The sequence below is a fragment of the Eumetopias jubatus genome, unplaced genomic scaffold (assembly GCF_037043125.1).
Source record: "Eumetopias jubatus isolate StellerSeaLion01/CBP00866 unplaced genomic scaffold, mEumJub1_p1.0 scaffold_3, whole genome shotgun sequence".
Taxonomy (NCBI): domain Eukaryota; kingdom Metazoa; phylum Chordata; class Mammalia; order Carnivora; family Otariidae; genus Eumetopias; species Eumetopias jubatus.
Window position 1 is genome coordinate 96263452 of NW_028274809.1, and position 25818 is coordinate 96289269.

A 25818-nucleotide genomic window follows, 5' to 3' on the forward strand; every position below is an offset into this window, starting at 1 on the left:
TTGAGGGTGTGTTTATTCTCAGGAGCCCTCTGGTGGACACAGCCGGGAAGGGCTTTGAGCCAGACTCTGAAAGGGAAGGCATCTAATAAAATGAGTCTTTGGGGATGTTGTTTATTTTAGAAGGTTAAAAAAAAAAAAAAGTGCTTCGTTTGCAGTGTTCTGATTTCAAATGATAAAAACCAGCTCTACAGGGAGTTTTTTTCACCCCTATCCTGTGGCCACCCGGTACCCCTCCCCAGAGACAACCAATATCAGTAAATGTGCTGCCAAAGCAAGCACCAGAGACCACCAGTATTGTCTCTTTCCTGTGTCTTCTTCCAGAAATCTGAGTATATATGCAAAATATATATGTGTGTGTTTAATTTTTGCCATTTTTGCCCCCTGGTAAGCAATCTCACACGGTGCTTAAGAGCAGAGATCTAAAGCCAGGTTTCCTGAGTTCTGATCCCAGCTCTACCTTCTAATGCCCTGCATGGCCCCCACGCAAATTATTTAACCTCTCCTGCCTCAGTTTCCCCATCTGCAAAATGACGGTTATTGCTAGGGTTTTAATAAAGATTAAATAACTTAGTATCTGTAGAACTCTTAAAACTCTATCTGGAATATAGTAAGAACCATGGACTCATTTGTTAAATAGTTTAAAAAAAAAAAAAGAACTGCTTATACTATGTTTCCTTTCTTGATAGTTGTATATATTGTGAAATGATCATCACAATGCCTAGTTAACATCCATCATCATACTGTTACACACAATGTTTTCCTTGTGATGAAGAATTTTAAGATCTACTCCCTTAGCAACTTTCAGATATGCAATACAGCATTATTGCAGTCCCCATGCTGTACATTTCAGCCCCAGGACTTAATTAGTTTATAACTGGAAGTTTGTAGCTTTTGACTCCCTTCACTCATTCTGCCCACCCCCACACCCCACTTCTGGCAACTACCAATCTGTTCCCTGTATCTATGAGCTTGGTTTGGTGCTGTTTTAAAATTCCACATATAAGTAAGATCATACGGTATTTGTCTTTTTCTGACTTACTTCATTTAGCATAATTGCCTCAAGTTCTATGTTGATACAAATGGCAAGGTTTCATTCTTTTTATGGCAGAATAGTATTCTAGTGTTTGTGTACCACATCACATCTTCCTTATTCATTCATCAGTAGACACTTAGGTTGTTTTCCTGTCTTGTCTGCTGTAAATAGTACTGCAGTAAACATGGAGATGCATATATCTTTTCAAATTAATGCTTTCATTCTCTTTGGATAAATACCCAGAAGTGGAATTGCTGGGTTATATGGTAGTTCTATTTTTAATTTTTTGAGGACCCTCCATACTGTTTTCCATAGTGGCTGCACCAGCTTGCATTCCCACTGATAGGGCACAAGGGTTCCCTTTTCTCCATATCCTCACCAACAATTGTTATCTCTTGTCTTTCTAGTAATAACCATCCCTACAGGTAAGAGGGGATACCTCATTATGGTTTTGATGTGCATTTCCCTGATGATCAGTGATGCTGAACATCTTTTCATGTACCTGTTGGCCATCTGCAGATCTTCTTTGGAAGACTATTCAGGTCATCGGCCCTTTTTTAATAGAACTGTTTTTGTTCTGGTTTTTTGCCTTTGAGTTATAGGAGTTCTTTATATGTTTTGGATATTAATCTCAGATATATGATTTGCAAATATTTTCTCCCATTCTTTAGGTTGTCTTTTCATTTTGTTGATGGTTTCCCTTGCTGTCCAGAAGTTTCTGGCCTGATGTAGTCCCACTTGTCTGTTTTTGCATTTGCTATGTTTGCTTTGGGAGTCAGATCTAAAAAAAATCGTTACCAAGATTGATGTCAAGGAGCTTACTGCCTAGTTTTCTTCTAGGAATTTCGTCATTTGTTCCATTCAGGTCTTTAATATATTTGAGTTAATATCTCTGGATGATGTAAAATAGTGGTCCAGTTTTATTCTTTTGCATGTGGCTATCCAGTTTTCCCAACACTATTTACTGAAGAGACTGTCCTTTCCCCATGGTAATTTTTGGTTCCTTTGTCAGAAATGAATTGACCATATACACATAGGTTTATTTCTGGGCTGTCTACTCTTTTCTGTTGATCTGTATGTCTGTTTTTATGCCAATACCACACAGTTTTGATTCCTATACCTTTGTAATATAATTTGAATTTGGAAGTCTTTTGCTTCCAGCTTTGTCCTTTCTCAAGATTCTTTTGTTTTTTTTCGGACTCTTGTGATTTCATACAGATTTTTGGTTGGTGGTTCTATTGCTGTAATCAATGCCACAAGAATTTTGATAGGGATTACATTGAATCTGTAGATTGCTTTAGGTAGTATGGACATCAACTATATTTTCCTAATCTATGAGCATGAAATATCTGTCTATTCATTTGTTCCTTCATTTTCTTTCAATGTCTTAAAGTTTTCACTGCACAGGTCTTCTACCTTTTTTGTTAAATTTATTCCTAGCTATTTTATTCTTTCTGATGCATTTGTAAATGGGATTGATTTCCTAATTTCTCTTTCTTCTAGTTTGTTATTAGTGTATAGAAGTGCAACAGATTTTTGTATATTGAGTTTGTATCCTGCAGCTTTTCTGAATTCATTTATTAGTCCTAACAGATTTTTGGTACAGTCTTTAGGGTTTGCTATATATAATACCATGTCATCTGCAAATAGTGACAGGTGTTGTTTTGTTTTCCAATTTAGTGGCCTCTTATTTAGTTTTCTTGCCTAATTACTCTGGCTAGGGTTTTCAATACTGTGTCACACTTGATCTTAGCCAAAAGGCCAAGAAGCAGTTCAATACTGTGTTAAATAAAAATGGCGAGAGTGGGCATCTTTGTCTTTCCCTGATCTTAGAGGAAAAGCTTTCAGGTTTTCACCACTGAGTATGATGTGAAATGCGAGCTTGTCGTATATGGCTTTTGTTATGTTGAGGTATGTTCCCTCTATACCCACTTTGTTGAGAGTTTTTATCATAAATGGATATTGAATTTTGTCAAAAGATTTTTCTGCATCTATTAAGATGATCATATGATTTTTATCCTTCATTTTGTTCCCATGGCGTATCACATTGACTGATGTGTGAATGTTAAACCATTTTGCATCTCTGGAGTAAATCCCACTTGATCATGGTGTATGATCCTTTTAATGTATTGAATTTGGTTTGCTAATATTTTGTTGAGGATTACTTTTTTATTATTGAGGTATAATTGACATTAACATTATATTAGTGTCAGGTATACAACCTGATTTGATATTTGTATATATTGCAAAATGATCACCACAGTAAGTCTAGTTAACATCCATCACCACACACAGTTACAATTTTTTCTTGTGATGAGAACTTTTAATATTTACTCTTATATCATGTTTTATTGTTTCATTTTTTTAACAAAATATCTGGAAGCTTATTCCTCCTCCTTTTACAGCTGCATAGCATTCCATCGTGTGGAAGAGCCACTGGTATTTACCAGTTCCCTGGTGATGGATAGTGTGATTGTCCATTTTTTGCTGCTGCAAACTGCTCTGAGATTAATAACCTTGTATGTATGTCATTTTGCATGTGTTTTTATATGTATGTGCTTTAAAATCATAAAAGTGGAATTGCTGGATCAAATTTTATAGTACTGATAGATACTGCAGTATCGCCTTCATGGCATTTATACCTATTTACTCTCTTAATTCACAATATGGGAAAGGGAAACTGTTTCCCAAGACTAACAAATACAGTGCTGAAAAACTTTTGATCCTTGCCCAAGTGATAAATAACAGTGGTATCTCAATGCAGCTTTAATTTGTATTTCTTTTTATTGAATGAGAGTGAATCTCTCTTCATCACTTCAAAATTCATTTTATTCCCTTTTCTGTAAACTGTTGATTTGCTTTTCACATTGTTCTAATGGGCTGTTATTTATTCTCTACTGATTTCTAGGACCATTTTACATATTAAGAAAATTTGCTCTTTCTGATTTGAGTTATAATTATTTCCCCAATATTTCACTTGTCTTTGTACTTAGTGATTTTATTAGACAGATTTTTTTTCCAAAGCAAGAGTTTTATTTTCCCTGTTCCGTATTGATAGCACTCTTTTGAATACAAGCATTCTATTTATAGACAGAAATAAAAATAATAATGACAAAGAAACAACTTATATAGCTGTATATTTTAAGAGACAAAAGTAGTGTCTTATGGACTTTCCTAGAACGTAAAATATCACTTTGATGCTTTTTGTAAAATGGAATAATGTTAACTGTCCTATAAGAATAAATTTTCTGTAGTTTACCTCTGCTGCCATCAGTTTATCTTCCCATACCTTTGCTATACATTTATCGATGACGGAAACCTGCTATCTTTGCTATCATGGATTTCAGACTATTTTAAATCTTCAGAGGCTTTGCTCACTGATGCTATTTTCTTTTTAAAATTTTTTAAATTTGCTTTTTATTTTTTTGTATTTTTAATTTTTTATTTAAATTCCAGTTAGTTAACATACAGTGTAATATTAGTTTCAGATGTACAATATAGTGATGTAACTCTTTCATACAACACCCGGTGCTCATCACAAGTGTACTCCTTAATCTCCATCACCTATTCAACCCATCCCCCCCCCCGGTAACCCACCAGTTTGTTCTCTATAGTTAAAAGTCTGTTTCTTGGTTTGCCATCCTCTCTTTTTAACCCCTTTGCTTATTTGTTTTTGTTTCTTAAATTCCACATGTGTGAAATCATATGGTATTTGTCTTTATCTGACTGACTTATTTTGCTTAGCATGATATTCTCTAGCTCCATCCACATGGTTGTAAGTGGTAAGATTTCATTCTTTTTTATGGCTGAGTAGTAGTCTATTGTGTGTGTATACACACATACATCTTTTTTTATTCATTCATCACTCGATGGGACACTGGGGCTGTTTCCATAATTTAGCTATTGATAATGCTACTGTAAACATCAGGGTTAATGTACCCCTTTGAATCAGTATTTTTGTATCCTTTGTGTAAATACCTAGCAGTACAGTTGCTGGATCATAGGATAGTTCTCTTTTCAACTTTTTGAGGAACCTCCATACTGTTTTCTAGAGTGGCTGCACCAGTTTGCATTCCCACCAACAGTATAAGAGGGTTCCCCTTTCTCTACATTCTTGCCAGCACCAGTTTCTTCTATTGTTAGTTTTAGCCATTTTGACTGATGGGAAGTTATATCTCATTGTAATTTTGATTTGTATTTCCTTGATCAGTGATGTTGAGCATCTTTTCCTGTATCTATTGGCCATCTGGATGTCTTCTTTGGAAAAGTGCCTATTCATGTCTTCTGCCCACTTTCTCATTAGATTATTTGTTTTTTGGGTGTTGAGTTTTATAAGTTCTTTTAAATACTAACCCTTTATCAGATATGTCATTTCCAAATATCTTCTCCCATTCTGTAGGTTGCCAGTTTGGTTGATTATTTCTTTCACTATGCAAAAGCTTTTTTTTTTTTTTCAGATTTTATTTATTTGAGAGAAAGAGAGAGAACATGAGTTGGGGGAGGGACAAGCAGACTCCCCACTGAGTGGGGAGCCCAACACAGGGCTCAATCCTAGGACCCCGTGTTCATGACCTGAGCTGAAGTCAGATGCTTAACCAACTGAGCCACCCACACAGCACACTGTGCAAAAGCTTTTGACTTTGATGAAGTCCCAATAGTGTTTTGTTTTTTGTTTTTTTAAGATTTTAATTTTCACAGAGAGAACACAAGCAGGGGGAGAGGGAGAGGGAGAAGCAGACTCCCCGCTGAGCAGGGAGCCCGATGCGGGGCTCGATCCCAGGACCCTGGGATCACAACCTGAGCCGAAGGCAGATGCCGAACGACCGAGCCACCCAGGTGCCCCATCAATAGTTTATTTTTGCTTTCGTTTCCCTTGGCTCTAGAGACATACATAGAAAGAAGTTGTTATGGCAAATATCAAAGAGATTACTGCCTGTGTTTTCCCCTAGGATTTTTATGGTTTCAGGTCTCAAATTTAGGTCTTTCATCCATTTTTAATTCATTTTTGTGCATGGTGTAAGAAAGTAGTCCAGTTCCACTCTTTTCCATGTGGCTGTCCAGTTTTCCCAACACCATTTGTTGAAGAGACTGTCTTTTTCCCATTGGATGTTCCTTCCTGCTTTATCAAAGATTAATTCATCATATAGTTGTGGGTTCATTTCTGGGTTTTCTCTTCTGTTCCATTGATCTTTATGTCTGTTTTTGTGCCAGTACCATATTGGTTTTTTTCTTCTTTAAATTTCTTTATTGTTATGTTAATCACCATACATTACATCATTAGTTTGTGATGTAGTGTTCCATAATTCAATGTTTGTGCATAACACCCAGTGCTCCATGCAGAACATGCCCTCTTTAATACCCATCACCAGGCTAACCCATCCCCCCACCCCCTCCCCTCTAGAACCCTCAGTTTGTTTTTCAGAGTCCATTGCCTCTCATGGCTCATCTCCCCTTCCAGTTTCCCCCCCTTAATTCTTCCCCTCCTGCTATCTTCTTCTTTTTTTTTTTTCTTAACATATATTGCATTATTTGTTTCAGAGGTACAGATCTGTGATTCAACAGTCTTGCACAATTCAAAGCGTTCACCATAGCACCTACCCTCCCCAATGTCTATCACCCAGCCACCCCATCCCTCCCACCCCCCACCACTCCAGCAACACTCACAGTTTGTTTCTTGAGATTAAGAATTCCTCATATCAGTGAGGTCCTATGATACATGTTTTTCTCTGATTGACTTATTTCACTCAGCATAACACCCTCCAGTTCCATCCACGTCCTTGCAAATGGCAAGACCTCATTCCTTTTGATGGCTGCATACTATTCCATTGTGTGTGTGTGTGTGTGTGTGTATATTATATATAATATATATATATATATATATACACCACCTCTTCTTTAACCATTCATCTGTCGAGGGACATCTTGGCTCTTTCCACAGTTTGGCTATTGTGGACATTGCTGCTATAAACATCGGGCTGCATGTACCCGTTCGGATCCCTACATTTGTATCTTTGGGGTAAATACCCAGTAGTGCAATTGCTGGATCGTATGGTAGCTCTTTTTTCAACTGTTTGAGGAACGTCCATACTGTTTTCCAGAGTGGTTGCACCAGCATGAATTCCCACCAACAGTGTAGGAGGGTTCCCCTTTCTCCGCATCCCCACCAACATCTGTCATTTCCTAACCTGTTAATTTTAGCCATTCTGACTGGTGGGAGGTGGTATCTCATTGAGGTTTTGATTTGGATTTCCCGGATGCCGAGAGATGTTGAGCACTTTTTCATGTGTCTGTTGGCCATTTGGATGTCTTCTTTGGAAAAATGTCTGTTCATGTTTTCTCCCATTTCTTGATTGGATTATTTGTTCTTTGGGTGTTGAGTTGGTAAGTTCTTTATAGATTTTGGATAGTAGCCCTTTATCTGATATGTCCTTTGCAAATATCTTCTCCCATTCTGTCGGTTGTCTTTTGGTTTTGTGGACTGTTTCTTTTGCTGTGCAAAAGCTTTTTATCTTGATGAAATCCCAATAGTTCATTTTTGCCCTTGCTTCCCTTGCCTTTGGCGATGTTTCTAGGAAGAAGTTGCTGCGGCTGAGTTCGAAGAGGTTGCTGCCTGTGTTCTCCTTTAGGATTTTGATGGACTCCTGTCTCACGTTTAGGTCTTTCAACCATTTGGAATCTATTTTTGTGTGTGGTGTAAGGAAATGGTCCGGTTTCATTCTTCTGCAGGTGGCTGTCCAATTTTCCCAACACCATTTGTAGAAGAGACTGTCTTTTTTCCACTGGACATTCTTTCTTGCTTTGTCAAAGATTAGTTGACCATAGAGTTGAGGGTCCATTTCTGAGCTCTCTACTCTGTTCCATTGATCTATGTGTCTGTTTTTGTGCCGGTAGCATACTGTCTTCATGATGACAGCTTTGTAATAGAGCTGGAAGTCCAGAATTGTGATGCCACCAGCTTTGCTTTTCTTTTTCAACATTCCTCTGGCTATTCGGGGTCTTTTCTGGTTCCATACAAATTTTAGGATTATTTGTTCCATTTCTTTGAAAAAAGTGGATGGTATTTTGGTGGGGATTGCATTGAATGTGTAGATTGCTCTAGGTAGCATTGACATCTTCACAATATTTGTTCTTCCAATCCATGAGCATGGAACGTTTTTCCATTTCTTTGTGTCAATTTGTTTCATGAGTATTTTATAGTTTTCTGAGTATAGATCCTTTGCCTCTTTGGTTAGATTTATTCCTAGGTATATTATGGTTTTGGGTACAATTGTAAATGGGATCGACTCCTTAATTTCTCTCTCTTCTGTCTTGTTGTTGGTGTATAGGATTGCCATTGATTTCTGTGCATTGATTTTATATCCTGCCACTTTCCTGAATTCCTGTATGAGTTCTAGCAGTTTTGGGGTGGAGTCTTTTGGGTTTTCCACATAAAGTTTCGTATCATCTGCAAACAGTGAGAGTTTAACTTCTTTGCCGATTTGGATGCCTTTGATTTCTTTTTGTTGTCTGATTGCTGTGGCTAGGACTTCTAATACTATGTTGAATAGCAGTGGTGAGAGTGGACATCCCTGCCGCGTTCCTGACCTCAGGGGGAAAGCTCTCAGTTTTTCCCCATTGAGAATGATATTCGCTGTAGGTTTTTCATAGATGGCTTTTATGATATTGAGGTATGTACGCTCTATCCCTATACTCTGAAGAGTTTTGATCAAGAAAGGATGCTGTACCTTGACAAATGCTTTTCTGCATCTGTTGAGAGGATCATATGATTCTTGTTCTTTCTTTTCTTAATCTATTGTATCACGTTGATTGATTTGTGGATGTTGAACCACCCTTGCAGCCTGGGGATAAATCCCACTTGGTCGTGGTGAAGAATCCTTTTAATGTATTATTGGATCCTATTGGCTAGTATGTTGGTGAGAATTTTTGCATCCGTGTTCATCAAGGATATTGGTCTGCAATTTTCCTTTTTGATGGCGTCTTTGTCTGGTTTGGAGGATCAAGGTAATGGTGGCCTCATAAAACGAGTTTGGAAGTTTTCCTTTCATTTCTATTTTTTGGAACAGTTTCAGAAGAATAGGTATTAATTCTTCTTGAAACGTTTGGTAGAATTCCCCTGGGAAGCCATCTGGCCCTGGGCTTTTGTTTGTTGGGAGATTTTTGATGACTGCTTCAATTTCCTTAGGGGTTATAGGTCTGTTCGAGTTTTCTATTTCTTCCTGGTTCACTCTTGGTAGTTGATACATTTCTAGGAATGCATCCATTTCACCAGGTTATCTAATTTGCTGGCGTAGAGTTGCTCATAATATGTTCTTATAATTGTTTGTATTTCTTTGGTGTTGGTTGTGATCTCTCCTCTTTCATGATTTTGTTGATTTGGGTCATTTCTGTTTTCTTTTTGATAAGTCTGGCCAGGGATTTATCAGTCTTCTTAATTCTTTCAAACAACCAACTCCTAATTTCATGGATCTGTTCTACTGTTCTTTTGGTTTCTATTTCATTGATTTCTGCTCTGATCTTTATTATTTCTCTTCTCCTGCTGGGTCTAGGCTTTATTTGCTGTTTTTTCTCTAGCTCCTTTAGGTGTAGGGTTAGGTTGTGTATTTGAGACCTTTCTTGTTTCTTGAGAAAGGCTTGTATTGCTATATACTTTCCTTTTAGGACTGCCTTTGCTGCATCCCAACGATTTTGAACAGTTGTGTTTTCATTTTCATTGGTTTCCATGAATTTTTTTTAATTCTTCTTTAATTTCCTGGTTGACCCATTCATTCTTTAGTAGGATGCTCTTTAGCCTCCATGTATTTGAGTTCTTTCCGACCTTCCTCTTATGATTGAGTTCTAGTGTCAAAGCATTGTGGTCTGAAAATATGCAGGGAATGCTCCCAATGTTTTGGTACCAGTTAAGACCTGATTTGTGACCTAGGATGTGATCTATTCTGGAGAATGTTCCATGGGCACTAGAGAAGAATGTGTATTCCGTTGCTTTGGGATGGAATGTTCTGAATATGTCTGTGAAGTCCATTTGGTCCAGTGTGTCATTTAAAGACTTTATTTCCTTGTTGATCTTTTGCTTAGATGATCTGTCTATTTCAGTCAGGGGGGTGTTAAGGTCCGCCACTATTATTGTGTTGTTGTCGATGTGTTTCTTTGCTTTTGTTATTGATTGCCTTATATAACTGGCTGCTCCCATGTTAGGGGCATAGATATTTACAATTGTTAGATCTTCTTGTTGCATAGACCCTTTAAGTAGGATATAGTGTCCTTACTCATCTCTTATTACAGTCTTTGGTTTAAAATCTAATTTGTCTGATATAAGGATTGCCACCCCAGCTTTCTTTTGGCGTCCATTAGCACGGTAAATGGTTTTCCACCCCCTCACTTTCAATCTGGGGGTGTCTTTGGGTCTAAAATGAGTCTCTTGCAGACAGTATATCGATGGGTCTTGTTTTTTAATCCAATCTGATAGCCTGTGTCTTTTGATTGGGGCATTTAGCCCATTTACATTCCGGGTAACTATTGAAAGATATGAATTTAGTGCCATTGTATTATTGCCTGTAAGGTGACTGTGACTGTATATTGTCTGTGTTCCTTTCTGCTCTGTGTTGCTTTTAGGCTCTCTCTTTGCTTAGAGGACCCCTTTCAATATTTCTTGGAGGGCTGGTTTCGTGTTTGCAAATTCCTTTAGTTTTTGTTTGTCCTGGAAGCTTTTTATCTCTCCTTCTACTTTCAGTGACAGTCTAGCTGGATATAGTATTCTTGGCTGCATATTTTTCTCATTTAGTGCTCTGAAGATATCATGCCAGTCCTTTCTAGCCTTCCAGGTCTCTGTGGATAGGTCTGTTGCCAGTCTAATGTTTCTACCATTGTAGGTTACATATCTCTGTCCCGAGCTCTTTCAGGTTTTTCTCTTTGTCTCTGAGACTCGTAACTTTTACTATTAGATGTCGGGGTGTTGACCTATTTTTATTGATTTTGAGAGGGGTTCTCTGTGCCTCCTGGATTTTGATGCCTGTTTCCTTCCGCAAATTAGGGAAGTTCTCTGCTATAATTTGCTCCAATATACCTTCTGCCCCTCTCTCTCTTCTTCTGGGATCCCAATTATTTTAATGTTGTTTCGTCTTATGGTATCGCTTATCTCTCAAATTCTGCCCTCGTGATCCAGTTGTTGTTTATCTCTCTTTTTCTCAGCTTCTTTATTTTCCATCTTTTGGTCTTCTGTATCACTGATTCTCTCTTTGGCCTCATTTATCCTTGCAGTTAGTGCACCCATTTTTGATTGCACCTCATTAATAGCCTTTTTGATTTCAACTTGGTTAGATTTTAGTTCTTTTATTTCTTCAGAAAGGGTTTCTCTAATAACTTCCATGCTTTTTTCAAGCCCAGCTAGTATCTTTAAAATCATTCTGAACTCTAGGTCTGACATCGTACTAATGTCCGTATTGAGTAGGTCCCTGGCAGATGGTACTACCTCTTGTTCTTTTTGTTGAGGTGATTTTTTCCATCTTGTCATTTTGTCCAGAGAAGAATAGATGAATGAGAGAACAAAATGCTAACAGGGTTACGACGTCCCCAGAAAATATACTGTAAACAAATCAGAAAAGACCTGAAACCAGGGGAAAAGAAAGGGAAAGAAAGAGGTAAGAGAAAGAAAAAATAAATAAAAAGATAAAAACAAAAACAGAACAAAACAAAAAAAAAAACCAATATGATCATATATGATCAGGCTGGTGCATAAATCAGTGCCACACACTAGATTCTGGGTGTATTTTGGTCTGTTAGAAGAAAGTGCCTCCCAAAATTTTAAAAAAAGAAAAATATATGTACAAAAATAAGGGTTGATACGATGGAGGCATGGAACATAACTGTAAAGATGAAAATTATAAAAAATTTTATAAAAGGAATTGATAAGTTTGAAAAAAGAAGGAAGAGGATTTAAAAAAAGAAAGAAAAGAAAAGGGGAGAGAATGTGATCAGGCAGGAAACTAGAACAAAGCCATACACCGAAGATTTCGGTTATATCTTGATCTGTTAGAAGAAACTGTATCTCAGAATTTTAAAGAGAGAAGAACTTATATATATATATATGCCAAAATTAAGGGTAACTATTATGAAGGGATAGAATTTGACTCTACAAATGAAGAATAAAAATTTTTTTTATTTTTTAAATATTTATTTATTTGAGAGAGAGAGAGAATGAGAGATAGAGAACACGAAAGAGAAGAGGGTCAGAGAGAGAAGCTGACTCCCTGCTGAGCAAGGAGCCCGACGCGGGACTCGATCCCGGAACTCCAGGATCATGACCTGAGCCGAAGGCAGTCGCTTAACCAACTGAGCCCCCCAGGTGTCCTAAAAATGTTTTTTTAAAAAGGGGATTGGTGAGATGTTGGTTAAAAAGGGAAAAAGAAAAATTCAAAAAATAAAAAATAAAAAAAAATTAACTTTGAAAGACTAAAGCATCATGGTAAAAAAGCCATGGATTCTACATGCAGTATTCTCCTAGCACTGGAGTTCTCCCGTTCTCCATAATCGGTAAACTTGGTCTTGGCTGGCTGTTCTTGCTGATCTTCTGGGGGAGGGGCCTGTTGCCATGGTTCCCAAATGTCTTTGCCGGAGGCGGAATTGCCCCGCCCTTGTGAGTCCGGGCTAAACAATCTGCTCGGGTTTGCTCTGGGCTGCTCAGGTTTGCTCTGGGCTCTGGGAGCTTTTGTTCCCCGCAAGCTTTCCATATGGCTTTGGAGGACGAGAGTGAAAATGGCAACCTCCCAATCTCTGCCCCGGAGGAGCCGAGAACTCGGGGCCCCGCTCCTCAGTGCGCCCCCAGAGAAAAGCAGTCGGTCAACTCCCATCTCCCCGGTCTCCGGCCGCACTCCTTGCTCACCTGGCCTGTGACCAAGTGTTTCTATCTCTGGCACCTGACCCAGTGTGGAGTCTCCAAACCCAGTAGATCCCTGCAGTGCGCTCCCGCGCCGCTCCTTCCGGGGGAGGAAGGGGAGTCTCCCCGTTTTTGCCGCCTGTTGGGTCCCTGCTGGAGGAGCAGTGGCCCAGCTGTCCCGCGGATAACGGTTTATGGCAACCCCGAGCTGCGAGCCCGCGCCTCGGCTCCGTCTCTGCAGCTGGCTTTCCCGCTCCGCTACCTGGGAACTCTGCTGCACTCAGGCACCCCGGTCTTTCTGTGACCCCGAGGGTCCTGAGACCACACTGTCCTGCGAGGGTTCCACCCCCCGCTTAGCCACTGGAGCGACATCCCTCAGTGGAGCCGGCTTCTAAAAGTTCCGATTTTGTGCTCTGCGGCTCTATCACTTGCCAGAAGCGGCCGACGGAGGCCCCCTTCCCCGCCATCTATCCTCCTGAATATCGCCTCGGATTCACTTCTCCTCACGTCCTACCTTCTAGTAAGTGGTCGCTTTTCTGTTCAGAAAGTTTTTGCTATTCTTTTCTTTGATCTCCTGTTGAGTTTGTAGGTGTTCAGAATGGTTTGATCCCTATCCAGCTGAATTCCTGAGACCAGATGAAATCCAGGTCTCCTACTCCTCCGCCATCTTGCTCCGCCCTCCAGTACCATATTGTTTTGATCACTACAGGTTTGTAATATAACTTGAAGTCTGGAACAGTGATGCCTCCAGCTTTTCTTTTCTTTGTCAAGGTTGCTTTGGCTATCCGGGGGTCTTCTGTGATTCCATTCAAATTTTAGGAGTGTTTGTGTTCTAACTCTGTGATTTTTAAAAAATTTTTGTATAGTCTAATTTATTAGTCTCTTTAATGGCTTCTGAGTGTGCATCATAGAATAGCCTTCACTATTCTTAAATGATAAATCTTCCAGGTCCCACAGTGTTTTTTAGTACTTTTACGATTGTTTTCAACATTTAAATATTAGATCCACTTGGAATTTATCCAGATAAGCTGTGAGTGATGGAACTGGTAAATAGTTCTAAGCTCTAATCTGGCCCTCCACACTTAGCAACCTACCTTTTTCCTTTTAGCCTACGTCTTATTGTATGTGTGGCCCACCCCTTTCTTCTTCAGAATTTCTCCTGTGGTTTTCTTAACCAGTTCTCCCATCACATGCCACCCTGACTTCCTCATGTCTAAACTCAGGGGCATTTTCATAAAACCCTATAGCTGTTTGTGTGGTGTTCAGTCACCTACTCGTTGTAGGGAAATTCTCAGCATTCCCTGTGACCACTGCCTGTTTGTCCCTGGCCCTCCTCCCCATTCCCATCCTCCCTGCTGTAGAGCCTAGAATGGAACTGGAAGCCTCTTTTTTCTCTGAGTCTCTGAGGTTTCACTTCTTTGCACATTTTAAACCATCAGGTTTCTGTCCCAGCCTCAACCCTCACTCCTATCACCTGGCTCTCAAAGGCAGTTTTACTGGACATTTCTACCACTTTGATTACAAATATATGAGTAAAATGCCTTTCTGTTTTCTCAAAGTCCTTTTTAATCTTGACTTTGCCCATTCCCACTAGTGTAATACCTTCATTCTTCCTCTACCTCTGCCAGCAGTTGAATATTAGAGCATTTTTTCTTTGTTCTTTTTGAATATCTCCAAAGCCAGGGCCATAACACCCTGACACCAGCTGGTTGCCCATCACTTACTTTTGATGTCTGTTAGGTCCAAATGTCCTTTCATCTTGTTAGAAATCTTTTTAATCACCTCTAATCTCATCCACAGTATCTGTAGCTCTAGTCTCCAGGACTTAGACTCCCCCTTGGGAGGCTCACAGTGGTCTATGAGCAGGACAGCTGCCCTGAGCCTCATGGCTCATGTGGGGATCATTCTGGCACTCTCATTACTCCTGGACATCCTCAAGGTGCCCTGGCCCAGAGTAGCCAGCCAATCAATTGACACATCTCTCTAGCATCAGACTTGTTCTCTACCCCCCCCCAACTTAGTACAGTGAATACCCTTTTTTTTAGGGGTTGAGTTTACAACTTTTCCCTTCATAAAGTCTTTTTTGTGACGTCTATTCATGAGCCACTTTCTTAAGGGGTTGCACCTGACCACAGATCTGCACAAACCCCCTCCTTACACACACATACACTTCCCTTACAAAGATAAATTGTTTCTGACTAAAGGTGTGAGGGTATCAGCAAAAGTGCAGATTGTGGTTCTGATGGCACATCTCTTTGTAACTTCCAGCATTATTTTTTTTCAGGGTTTTTTAAAATTAAAATTATTTTTAAAATTATTTTTACTTTTTATTAAGGCATAATTTACATATATTTTTATTAAGGTATAATTTACATATAAGATATAGTTTCAGGTGGACAACATAAAGATTCGATATTTGTCTATTATGAAATGATCACCACAGTAGTAAGTCTAGTGAACATGTGTCACCATACATAGTTAGGGAATTTTTCTTCTTGAGATGAGAACTTTGAAGATGCAGTCTCTCAGCAACTATCATATAGACAATAGAGTATTATTAACTAGTTGCCATGCCGTACATTATATCCCCTTATTTATTTTGTAACTGGAAGTTTATACCTTTTGACTCCCTTCAGCCATTTTACCCATCTACCACATCCCATCTCTGGCAGCCATTAATCTGTTCCCTGTATCTCTTGACTTTGGTTTTCTTTTGTTTTTGTTTTTAGATTCCATATATAATAAGTAAGATCATACGGTATTTTTCTTTCTCTGACTTCTTTCACTTAGCATAATGCCCTGAAGGTCCATCCATGTTGTCACAAATGGCAAGACTTTGTTCTTTTTTTATGGCTGAATAATACTCTATTGTATACATGTCACATTTTCTTTATCCACTCATTTGATTGATGGACACTTAGGGTGTTTCCATATCTTAATTATTGTAAATAACCCTATAATTAACATAGGGACGCATATATCTATTAAAAATAGTGTTTTTGTTTTCTTCTGAAAAAGACCTAAAAGTAGAATTGCTGAATCATATGGTACTTCTGTCTTTAATTTTTTGAGGAAACTCCATACTACTTTCTGTAATGGCTGCACCTGTTTACACTCCCGCCAACAGTGCACACGGTTCTCTTTCCCCAAATTTTCACAAACACTTGTTATTTCTCATTAGTAATAACCACCCTAACAGGTAGGAGGTGATATTTTATTATGCTTTGATTTGCATTTCCCTAATGATCAGTGATTTTTTGTTTAAAGATTTTATTTTTTATTTGAGAGAGAGATCACAAGCAGGGGGTAGTGGCAGAGGCAGAGGGACAAGCAGACTCCCTGCTGAGCAGGGAGCCTGACATGGGGCTCCATCCCAGGACCCAAGATCATGAGCTGAGCTGAAGTCGATGCTCAACTGACTGAGCCACCCAGGTGCCCCAGTGATCAGTGATTTTGAACATCTTTTCATGGCCATCATATGTCTTTGGAAAAATGTTCATTCTGATCCTTTGTGTACTTTTTAGTTGGAATATTTGTTTTTTGCTATTGAGTTGTTTTGAGTTCTTTATATATTTTGGATAGTAATCAGATAGATCTACAAAAATTTTTCCCCATTCAGTAGGTTGCATTTTCATTTTCCTGATGGTTTCCTTCGTTGTGCAGAAGCTTTTCAATTTGATGTACTTAACTTACTCATTTGTTCTATTGTAGCCTTTGCTTTTAGTGACAAATACAAAAAATCACGAAGACCAGTGTCAAGTTGCTTATCTCTCATGTTTTCTTCTAGGAGTTTTATGATTTCGGATCTTACATTCAAGTCTTTAATGCATTTTGAGTTATTGTTTGTCTTTGGTGTTAGATACTGATCCAGTTTTCCCAACACCCATACTGAAGAGACTGTTCTTTCCCCATTGTATATTTTTGGCTCTTTTTTGGCCTGTAATTACTCATCGTAGTCTCTTACGGTCCTTTGTGTTTCTCTGGTATCAGTTATAATGTCTCGTCTTCCATTTCTTATTTATTTGAATCCTCTCATTTTTCTTGGTCTTTCTAGCTACAAGTTTGCCAATTTTGCATCATTTCTGCTTTAATCTTTATTATTTCCTTCCTTCTGCTAACTTTGAACTCCGTTCTTTTTCTAGTTTCTTGAGGTGTAAAGTTAGGTTGTTGTTTGAGACTTATTTCTTGAGGTAGGCATTTATCACTATGAACTTCCTTCTTAGAATTGCTTTAGCTGCATTCCATAAGTTTTGTTATGATGTGTTTCATTTGTTTTAAGGTCTTTTTTAATTTGTTGACCCCCTAGTGGTTTAGTAGCTTGTTGTTTAATCTCCACATATTTGTGAATGTTCCAGTTTTCTTCTTCTAAATGATCTCTAATTTCGTACCACTGTGGTCTGAAAAGATGCTTGATATATTTTCACTCTTCTCAAATTTTTTAAGACTTGTTTCATGTCTAAACATATGATCTATCCTGAAGAATGTTCCATGTGCCCTTGAGAAGAATGTATTTTCTGTTGCTTTCCCCTCCTCACTTTATTACAATATTTCTGATGATATTCTCTGTGCTGTAGTTTTTCATTTCTGTGACTTATTTTATAACTAGAAGTTTGTAACTCTTAACTCTCTTCGTCTGTTTTGCCTATCTCCCACCCACTGCTCCTCTAGCAGCCACAAGTTCTCTGTATTTAAGCATGTGTTTGGTTTCATTTTGTTTTTGTTTTTTAGAGGGAGAGAGAGCAAGTGTGCAAGTGAGGGGTGGAGAGGCAGAGGGAGAGGGAGAATCTTAAGCAGGCTCCATGCCCAACATAGAGCCCAATTCAGGGCTTAATCTCATGACCCTGAGATCACGACCTGAACCGAAACCGAGAGTCAGACACTTAACTGACTGAGCCACCCAGGTGCCCCTGGGGTTTTTTTGTTTTGTTTTTTTGTTAGACTTCACAATATAAGTGAGATCATTCAGTAGATTTCATTTAGCATAATACTCTCTAGGTCCGTCCACGTTGTCAAAATGACAAGATTTCATTCTTTTTAATTGCTGAGTAATATTCCATTGTACCTAGCACATACGGACACTTGGGGTCCTTCCATACCTTAGCTATTGTAAATAATGCTGCAATATACATAAGGTTGCACATATCTTTTTAACTTAGTGTTTTGTTTTATTTGGGTAAATATCCAGTAGTGGAATTACTGGATCATATGATATTTCTATTTTTAATTTTTTGAGGAAACTCCATACTGTTTTCCATAATAGTTATACCAATTTACATTGAAGGTTCCCTTAATATCCCTGCCAAAATGTATTATTTCTTGTGTTTTTGATACTAGCCACTCTGACTGGTGTGAGGTCATATCTCACTATGGTTTTGATTCACATTTCCCTGATGATGAGTGATGCTGAGTGTCTTTTCATATGTCTGTTGGCTATCTGCATGTCTTCTTTGAAACCATGTCTATTCAGGTCCTCTGCCCATTTTTTAATTGATTATTATTTTTTGGGTGTTCAGTTGTGTAAGTTCTTTATATATTTTGAATACTAACCTCTTAGCAGATATATCATTTGCAAATATCTTTTCCTACTCAGTGGGCTGCCTTTTGTTTTATTGGTGTTTTTCTTTGCTGTGCAAAAGCTTTTTGTATTTTGGTATAGTCCCAATAGTTTACTTTTGCTTTTGTTTTCCTTGCCTGAGGAGATATAACCATATGTATGTTGCTAAGACTAATGTCCAGGAGACTACTGCCTATATTTTCTTTGAGGAGTTTTATGGTTTTGGGTCTCATATTTAGGTCTTTAATCCATTTTGAGTTTATTTTTGTGTGTGGTGTAAGAAAGTGGTCCAGTTTCATTCTTTTCCACTTGTCCCTTTTTCCCAACACCATTTATTGAAAAGACTCATTTCCTCATTGAATGTTCTTTCCCCCCTTGTCATGGATTAATTGACCATATAAGGGTGGGTTTCTTTTTGGGCTCACTATCCTTTTTGTTGTTGTTGTTGTTCTTGTTTTGACAGAGAGAGACACAGCGAGAGAGGGAACACAAGCAGGGGGAGTGGGAGAGGGAGAAGCAGGCTTCCTGCGGAGCAGGGAGTCCGATGCGGGGCTCGATCCCAGGACCCTGGGATCAACACCTGAGCCGAAGGCAGACGCTTAACGACTGAGCCGCCCAGGCGCCCATCACTATCCTATTCTTTTGATCTACGCATCTGTTTTTGTGCCAGCACCATACCATTTTGATTACTGTAGCTTTGTAGTATATCTTAAAATCTGGGATTGTGATACCTCCAGTTTCGTTCTTCTTTCTGAAGATTGCTTTTGCTATTCAAGAGCTTTTGTGGTTCCATACAAATGTTAGGATTATTTGTTCTAATTCTATGAAAAAATGCTCTTGGTATTTTGATGGGGACAGCATTGAATCTGTAGATTGCTTTGGGTAGAATGGACATCTTAACAATATGCTTCCAATCCGTGATCATGGAGTATCTTTCAATTTGTTTGTATCATCAGTTTCTTTCATCAGTGCCTTGGAGTTTTCAGAATATAGGCCTTTCACCTCCTTCATTAAGTTTATTCCTAGGAATTTTATATTTTTGTGCAGTTGTAAATGGGATTTTCTTAGTTTCTCTGTTACTTTGTTTTTAGTGTACAGAAATGCAACATATTTCTGTATATTAAATTTGAACCCTGCAACTTTATGAAATTCATTTATTCCGATAGCTCTGTGGTGGAACTTTAAGGCTTTCTTATATGAGGTGTCATGTATTCTGCAAATAGCTACAGTTTTACTTCTTATCAATTCAGATGCCTTTTCTTTCTTTCTTGATTTCTGCCACAATTAAACATGATTAAACATGTTTAAATATGACTAAACATATTTAATGTTTAATAATATGTGAGAGTGGACATCCTTGTTATGTTCCTGATCTTAGAAGAAAAGCTTTCAGTATTTCACGATGGAGTATGATGTTAGGTGTGGGTTTTTCATATATGACTTTTATTATGTTGAGGTATGTTCTCTCTAAACTCACTGTTGAGAGTTTTTTTAATCATGAACATTGTTGTATTTTGTCAAATGCTTTTTCTGATATCTATTGAGATAGTCATATGGTTTTTATCCTTCCTCTTGTTAATGTGATGTATCATATTGATTTGTGAATACTGAACCAACCTTGCATTTCTGGAATAAATCCCACCTAATTGTGGAGAAGCACTTAACATATTGTTGAGTTTGCCTTATTAATGTTTGTTTGTCTTTGTTCATCAGGGATATTGGCCTTGTAGTTGTCTTGTTTTTGTTGTTGTTATTTTGTTTTTTGGTAGCGTTTTTGTCTGGTTTTGGTCTCATGTGTAATGTTGGCTTCCGAGAATGAATTTGTAAGGGGTTTTTTTTGTTTGTTTGTTTGTTTTTCCCTCTTCTATGTTTTTGAATAGCTTAAGAATAGATATTAATTCTTTTTTAAATGTTTGGTAGAATTCACCTGTGAAGCCATCTGGTCCTGAACTTTTATTTATATGGAGCTTTTTGATTACTGATTCAATTTTGTTACTAGTATCTTGTCTGTTCAAATTTTCTATTTCTTTCTGATTCGGTTTTGGAAGATTGTATGTTTCTAGGAATTTATCTAGGTTGTTTAATTTGTTGGCATATAATTTTTTATAGTATTTTCTTACAATCCTTTGTATTTCTCTGACGGCATTTGTTCTTCATTTCTGATTGTGAGTGCTCTTTTTCTCTTGATGAGTCTGACCAAATGTTTATCAATTTGGTTTATCTATTCAAAGAATCAGCTCTTGGTTTTATTGATCTTTTCTATACTTTTTGTCTCTATTCCATTTATTTCTGCCCTGAGCTTTAGTACTTCCTTTCTTCTAACTGGGCTTTGTTCTTCTCTTTCTAGTTCCTTTAGGTATAAAGTTAGATTAAGATTTTTCTTGTTTCTTCATATCCCTATATGAATGTAAACTTCTCTCTTAGAACTGCTTTTGCTGTGTCTCAAAAATTTTAGACCATTGTGTTATCATTTTCGTTTATCTCCATGTATTTCTTTTATTTCCTCTTTGATTTGTTAATCCATTGGTTATTTAGTAGCATGTTATTTAGCCTCCGTGTGTTGTTTTTTTTCCCCCATTTTTTTTTTCCTGGTAGTTGATTTCCAGTTTCATACTGTTGTGGTTGGAAAAGATACTTGATATTATTTCAGTTTTCTTAAATTTGTTGAGACCTGCTTTGTGGTCTAATATGTGATCTGTCTTGGAGAATGTTCTATGTGCACTTGAAAAGAATGTGTATTCTGCTGTTTGGGGATGGAGTGTTCTGCATATACCAGTTAGGTCCATCTGGCTTAATGTGTCATTGAAAGCCACCATTTCCTTGTTGATTTTCTCTCTAGAAGATCCAGTGATTTGAGTGGGATGTTAAAATCCCCTAGTCTTACAGCATTACTGTCAATTTCTCCCTTTATGTCTATTAATATTTGCTTTATGTATTTAGGTGCTCCTATGATGGATGCATATTTACAGTTGTTATATCTCCTTGTTCAGTTAAGTATTTATCATTATATAATGCCCTTCTTTTTCTCGTACTCTAGTGTTTGTTTTAAAATCTATTTTGTGGGCGCCTGGGTGGCTCAGTTGGTTAAGTGACTGCCTTCGGCTCAGGTCGTGATCCTAGAGTCCCAGGATCGAGTCCCACATCGGGCTCCCTGCTCAGCGGGGAGTCTGCTTCTCCCTCTGACCCTCTTCCCTCTCGTGCTCTCTCTCTCATTCTCTCTCTCTCAAATAAATAAAGTCTTTAAAAAAAAATAAAAATAAAATCTATTTTGTTTGATATAAATATCGCTACTCTGGCTTCCCCCCTCCCCCACTTCCATTTGCATGGAATATCTTTTTCCATCCCTTCACTTTCCATCTGTATGTGTCTTTAGGTCTGAAGTTAGTCTCCTGTAGGCAGTATACAGATGGGTCTTGGTTTTTTTATCCATTCAGTCACCCTTCTTTTGATAGCATTTAATCCATTTACACTTAAAGTAATTATTGATAGGTATGTATTTATTGCCATTTTAATTGTTTTCCAATTGTTTTTTTGTAGTTCTCTGTTTCTTCTCTGCTCTCTTATGGTTCAATAGTTTTCTTTAGTGTTATGCTTGGCTTTATTTTTTGTGTATCTTTTATAGGTTTTTGGTTTGTGGTTACTATTGGGTTCATATGTAACTTCCTACATGCACAGCAGTCTATATTAAGTTGATGTCCGCCTAAGTTGAAACACATTGTAAAAGCCCTACATTTTTACTCCCCTTTGACATTTTACATATATGATGTTATATTTTACATATTTTTATCTTATATATACTTTGACTAATTTTTGTAGATATAATTGATTCTACTACTTTTGTGTTTTAATCTTTATGCTGACTTTGTGAGTGATTAATCGAGTACCTTCACTATATGTTTGCTTTTACTTGTGTATTTTTTTTCCTTTCATAATTTTCTTCTAGTTATGTTTTGTATACACTTAAAGGATTCCCTTTAACATTTCTTGCTAGGCCATTTTAGTGGTGATGAACACTTTTAACGTTTGGGAAATTCTATTTGTCCTACTCTGAAGGATAGCTTTGCTGGATAGAGTAGTCTTGGTTCTAAGTTTGTTTGTTTGTTTTTTCCTTTCAGCACTTTGAATACATCATGAAACTCCCTTGTGTCCCACAATGTTTCTGCTGAAAAATCAGTTGATAGCCTTGTTGGGGTTTCCCTTGCATATAACTTTTTTCTCTTGCTGCTTTTAAGATTCTCTTTTTGTCACCACTTTTTGCCCTTTTAATTTCTACATATCTTGGTGTGCACCTTTGATTCATCATCTTAGGGGCCCTCTGTGTCTCCTAGATCTGGTGGTCTGTTTTAGTCCCCACATTAGGCAAGTTTTCAGTTATTATTCCTTCAAATATGTTTTCTGCCCCTTCTCTCTTCTCCTGAGATCCCTATAATGCAAATTTTATTATGCTTCATGATGTTGCAGAGTTTCCTTAACCTATTCTAATTTTTCATTCCTTTTTTTCTTTTTGCTGTTTAGCTTGGTGCTTTCCATTACCCTTTGTTCCAGGCTGCTGATACATTCTTCTGCATCCTCTAACCTGCCGTTGATTCCCTCTAGTGTATTTTTCATTTCGGTTGTTGTATTCTTTAGCTCTGACTGGTTCTTTTTATATCTTTCATCTCTTGTTGAAGTTCTCACTGAGTTCATCCATCCTCTCCAGCATATCTCTGTTTCACTTTATTGTGATTCTGTCTTGTTCTTTCATTTACGACATTTTCTCTGTCTCATCTTCCCTAGTTCTCCATGTTTGTTTCTATTTATTAGGTAGGTCAGTTACATCTCTTGGTCTTGAAAGCAGTGGCCTTGTATAGAAGAGGTCCTGTGAGACTCTATAGTGCATCAACAGAACCAGGCCCTCTTGTTGTGGCTGAGCCACATTTGCTCTGGGCATGGTGGGTTGGAGTTGGCCTCAGCCCAGCTGGCTGCAGTAAGCCACTTCAGCTGCTATGGGCACACTGGGCAGGGTTTGCTCCACCTGCTGTTGAGAAACCCAGCTACAGCCACTGGGAGCTTGCTGGTGGATGGGGGGCTCAGCACTCAGCCTAGCTGTCTGCAATTAGCCTCTGCCCTACCCTACCTGTACCAAAGAGCAGGGCTTGTTTCCTATGCATCCAGCTAAGACTCCTAGATGCAAGAACTTCAGGCACACTGGTAGGTAGGCTTATCTCCTCCCCCTTTCAGGGCAGGAGTCCTTTTGATACTAGCAAAGTAGATGGAGAGTATCAGAACTGGCTCCTGCAAGTGCTGGCTGTCTAGGCTGGGGGAGAACAAGAAAAATGGTGCTCAGCAATACTTTTGTTCCCAGAGAACTCTCTGAAAGATCCCTGCCCCTCCAGCACAAGTTCTAAGATTAGTCAATAAATCTCCTTTATGTGCACCCCGGGTGCTTTGCACATTGCTGTTTCTGTGCTGTGTCTCAGGCCAATTTATTTAGCATGCTGTCTCTTTAAGGGTGGGGACTTTGCCTGTTGCCTTCTGGCTCTCCTAGAATTTAGCCCTGCTGATTTTCAAAGCCAGACATTGTGGGAATGGTCTTCTTGGTGGAGATCCTCAGGGCTAGGGTTACCCAGTGTGGGGTCTGATCCCTTCACTCCTCTGTACTTGTGATTTCTCTCCCACTTATGGTTATTTTCTCTAGGGGTTCACTTCTCAACTGAATCTCTTGTCCCTCCTCTCCTCATCCATGTGACCTTGTCTCCATGATGAGTTATGGAATGTCTGTTCCGCCAATTTTCAAGTCATTTTCAGTTAGTTGCACAGATATGGTTATTGCCTGGGTATGGCTGTGGAATAAGGTGAGCTCATGGTCCTCCTACTGTGCCATCTTCTCTGTCTGCCCTGTTGCTTTTTGATGGGCTTAACATATACAGAACATTCCGTCTTGTTCAGTGCTCTTTAAGGTCGAGGTTTCCTTGTTGATTTTCTGTCTTGATGATCTATTAATGTAAAAGGGATATTAAGGTCCCCAAGTATTGTACTGCTGTTTCTCCCTTAGGTCTATTAATATTTGTTTTATATATTTAAGTGCTTCTATGTTGGTGCATAAATATTTACAAATGCTTTATCCTCTTGCTGGATTGACCCCTTTATGGAATGCCCTACTTTGTCTCTTATTACAGTCTTTGTTTTACAGGCTATTTTGTCCAAGTATAGCTCTCCCAGCTTTCTTTTGGTTTCCATTTGCATGGAATATCTGCAATTAGTTTTTTTTATAGGCAGTGTATAGATGGGTCTTGTTTAGGTGGTGGTGGTGGTGGTGGTATTTAATCCAGCCACACTACATCTTTTGACTGGAGAATTTAGTATTTATATTTAAAATAATCGTTTAGAGTTATGTACTTACTGCTATTTTGTTAATTGTTTTCTGGCTGTTTGGTAGTTTCTCTGTTCCTTCTTTGGCTTTCTTCCATTGTCAAATTTGATGACCTTGTTTAGTGGTATCTTTAGATTCCTTTCTCTTCTCTTGTATATCTATTTATAGTTTTTGCTATGTTGTTACCTTAAGGCTTACATATAACAACTTATGTCTATAATAGTCTATTGTAAGTTAATATGCTTAAATGCATTCAAAAGCTCTACATATCTATTTTCTCCCCCCCCCCATTTTGTTTTTCATGTCACATTTTGTTTTTTTAATCTGGTGTAACCCTTAACTAATTATAGTAGTTATTTTTACTACCTTTGTCTTTTAGCCTTTATACTAGCTTTATAAGTAATTAATCAACTACCTTTCCTATATATTTAACTTTACCAGTAAGATTTATAGCTTATACCGTTTTTGTCACTGATTAACATCCTTTCTTTTCAGCCTCTCCTTTTGTTTAACATTGACATTTTAATTATGTGTCTTTGTGTGTGTCTCTTTGGTGTCACTTTGTTTGGAACTCTCTGGGCTTCCTGGATATTGTCTTCCTTCCCCAGGTTAGGGAAGTTTTTGGACATTATTTTTTCAAGAAAGTTTTCTGTCCCTGTCTTGTCCTTCTGGGTCTCCTATAAATGAGAATGTTAGCCAATAAATGTGGTCTCATAGGTCCCTTAAACCACTTATATTTTACATTTTTCTTTTTGCTGCTCTGATGGAGTGAGTTTCTCTGCCCTGTCTTTGGGTTCGCTGATCCTTTCTTCTGCTGCTTCTAGTCTGTTGTTGAACTCCTCTGCTGTTATTTTCAGTTCAGTTACTGCATTCTTCAGCTCTGTGACTCTACTTGATATTTATATTTTCTCTTTGTTGATGTTCTCACTGTGTTTATCCACTCTTCTCCCAGTTTGGTGAGCATCGTTTTGACCATTACTTTTAACTCTGTGAGGTTAATTACTATGTCC

At 38.2% G+C, this 25818-nt stretch overlaps 2 protein-coding genes across 2 annotated transcripts in view; one reads left to right on the top strand and one right to left on the bottom strand.

The window, feature by feature from the left end:
• LYPD1 (LY6/PLAUR domain containing 1) overlaps positions 1 to 25818 on the top strand; it is a 50285-nt gene that overhangs the window by 21965 nt on the left and 2502 nt on the right. The gene's annotated exons all lie outside the window — the stretch shown is intronic.
• Positions 1 to 25818, bottom strand: part of GPR39 (G protein-coupled receptor 39) — a 227325-nt gene that overhangs the window by 489 nt on the left and 201018 nt on the right. The window lies entirely within an intron of this gene.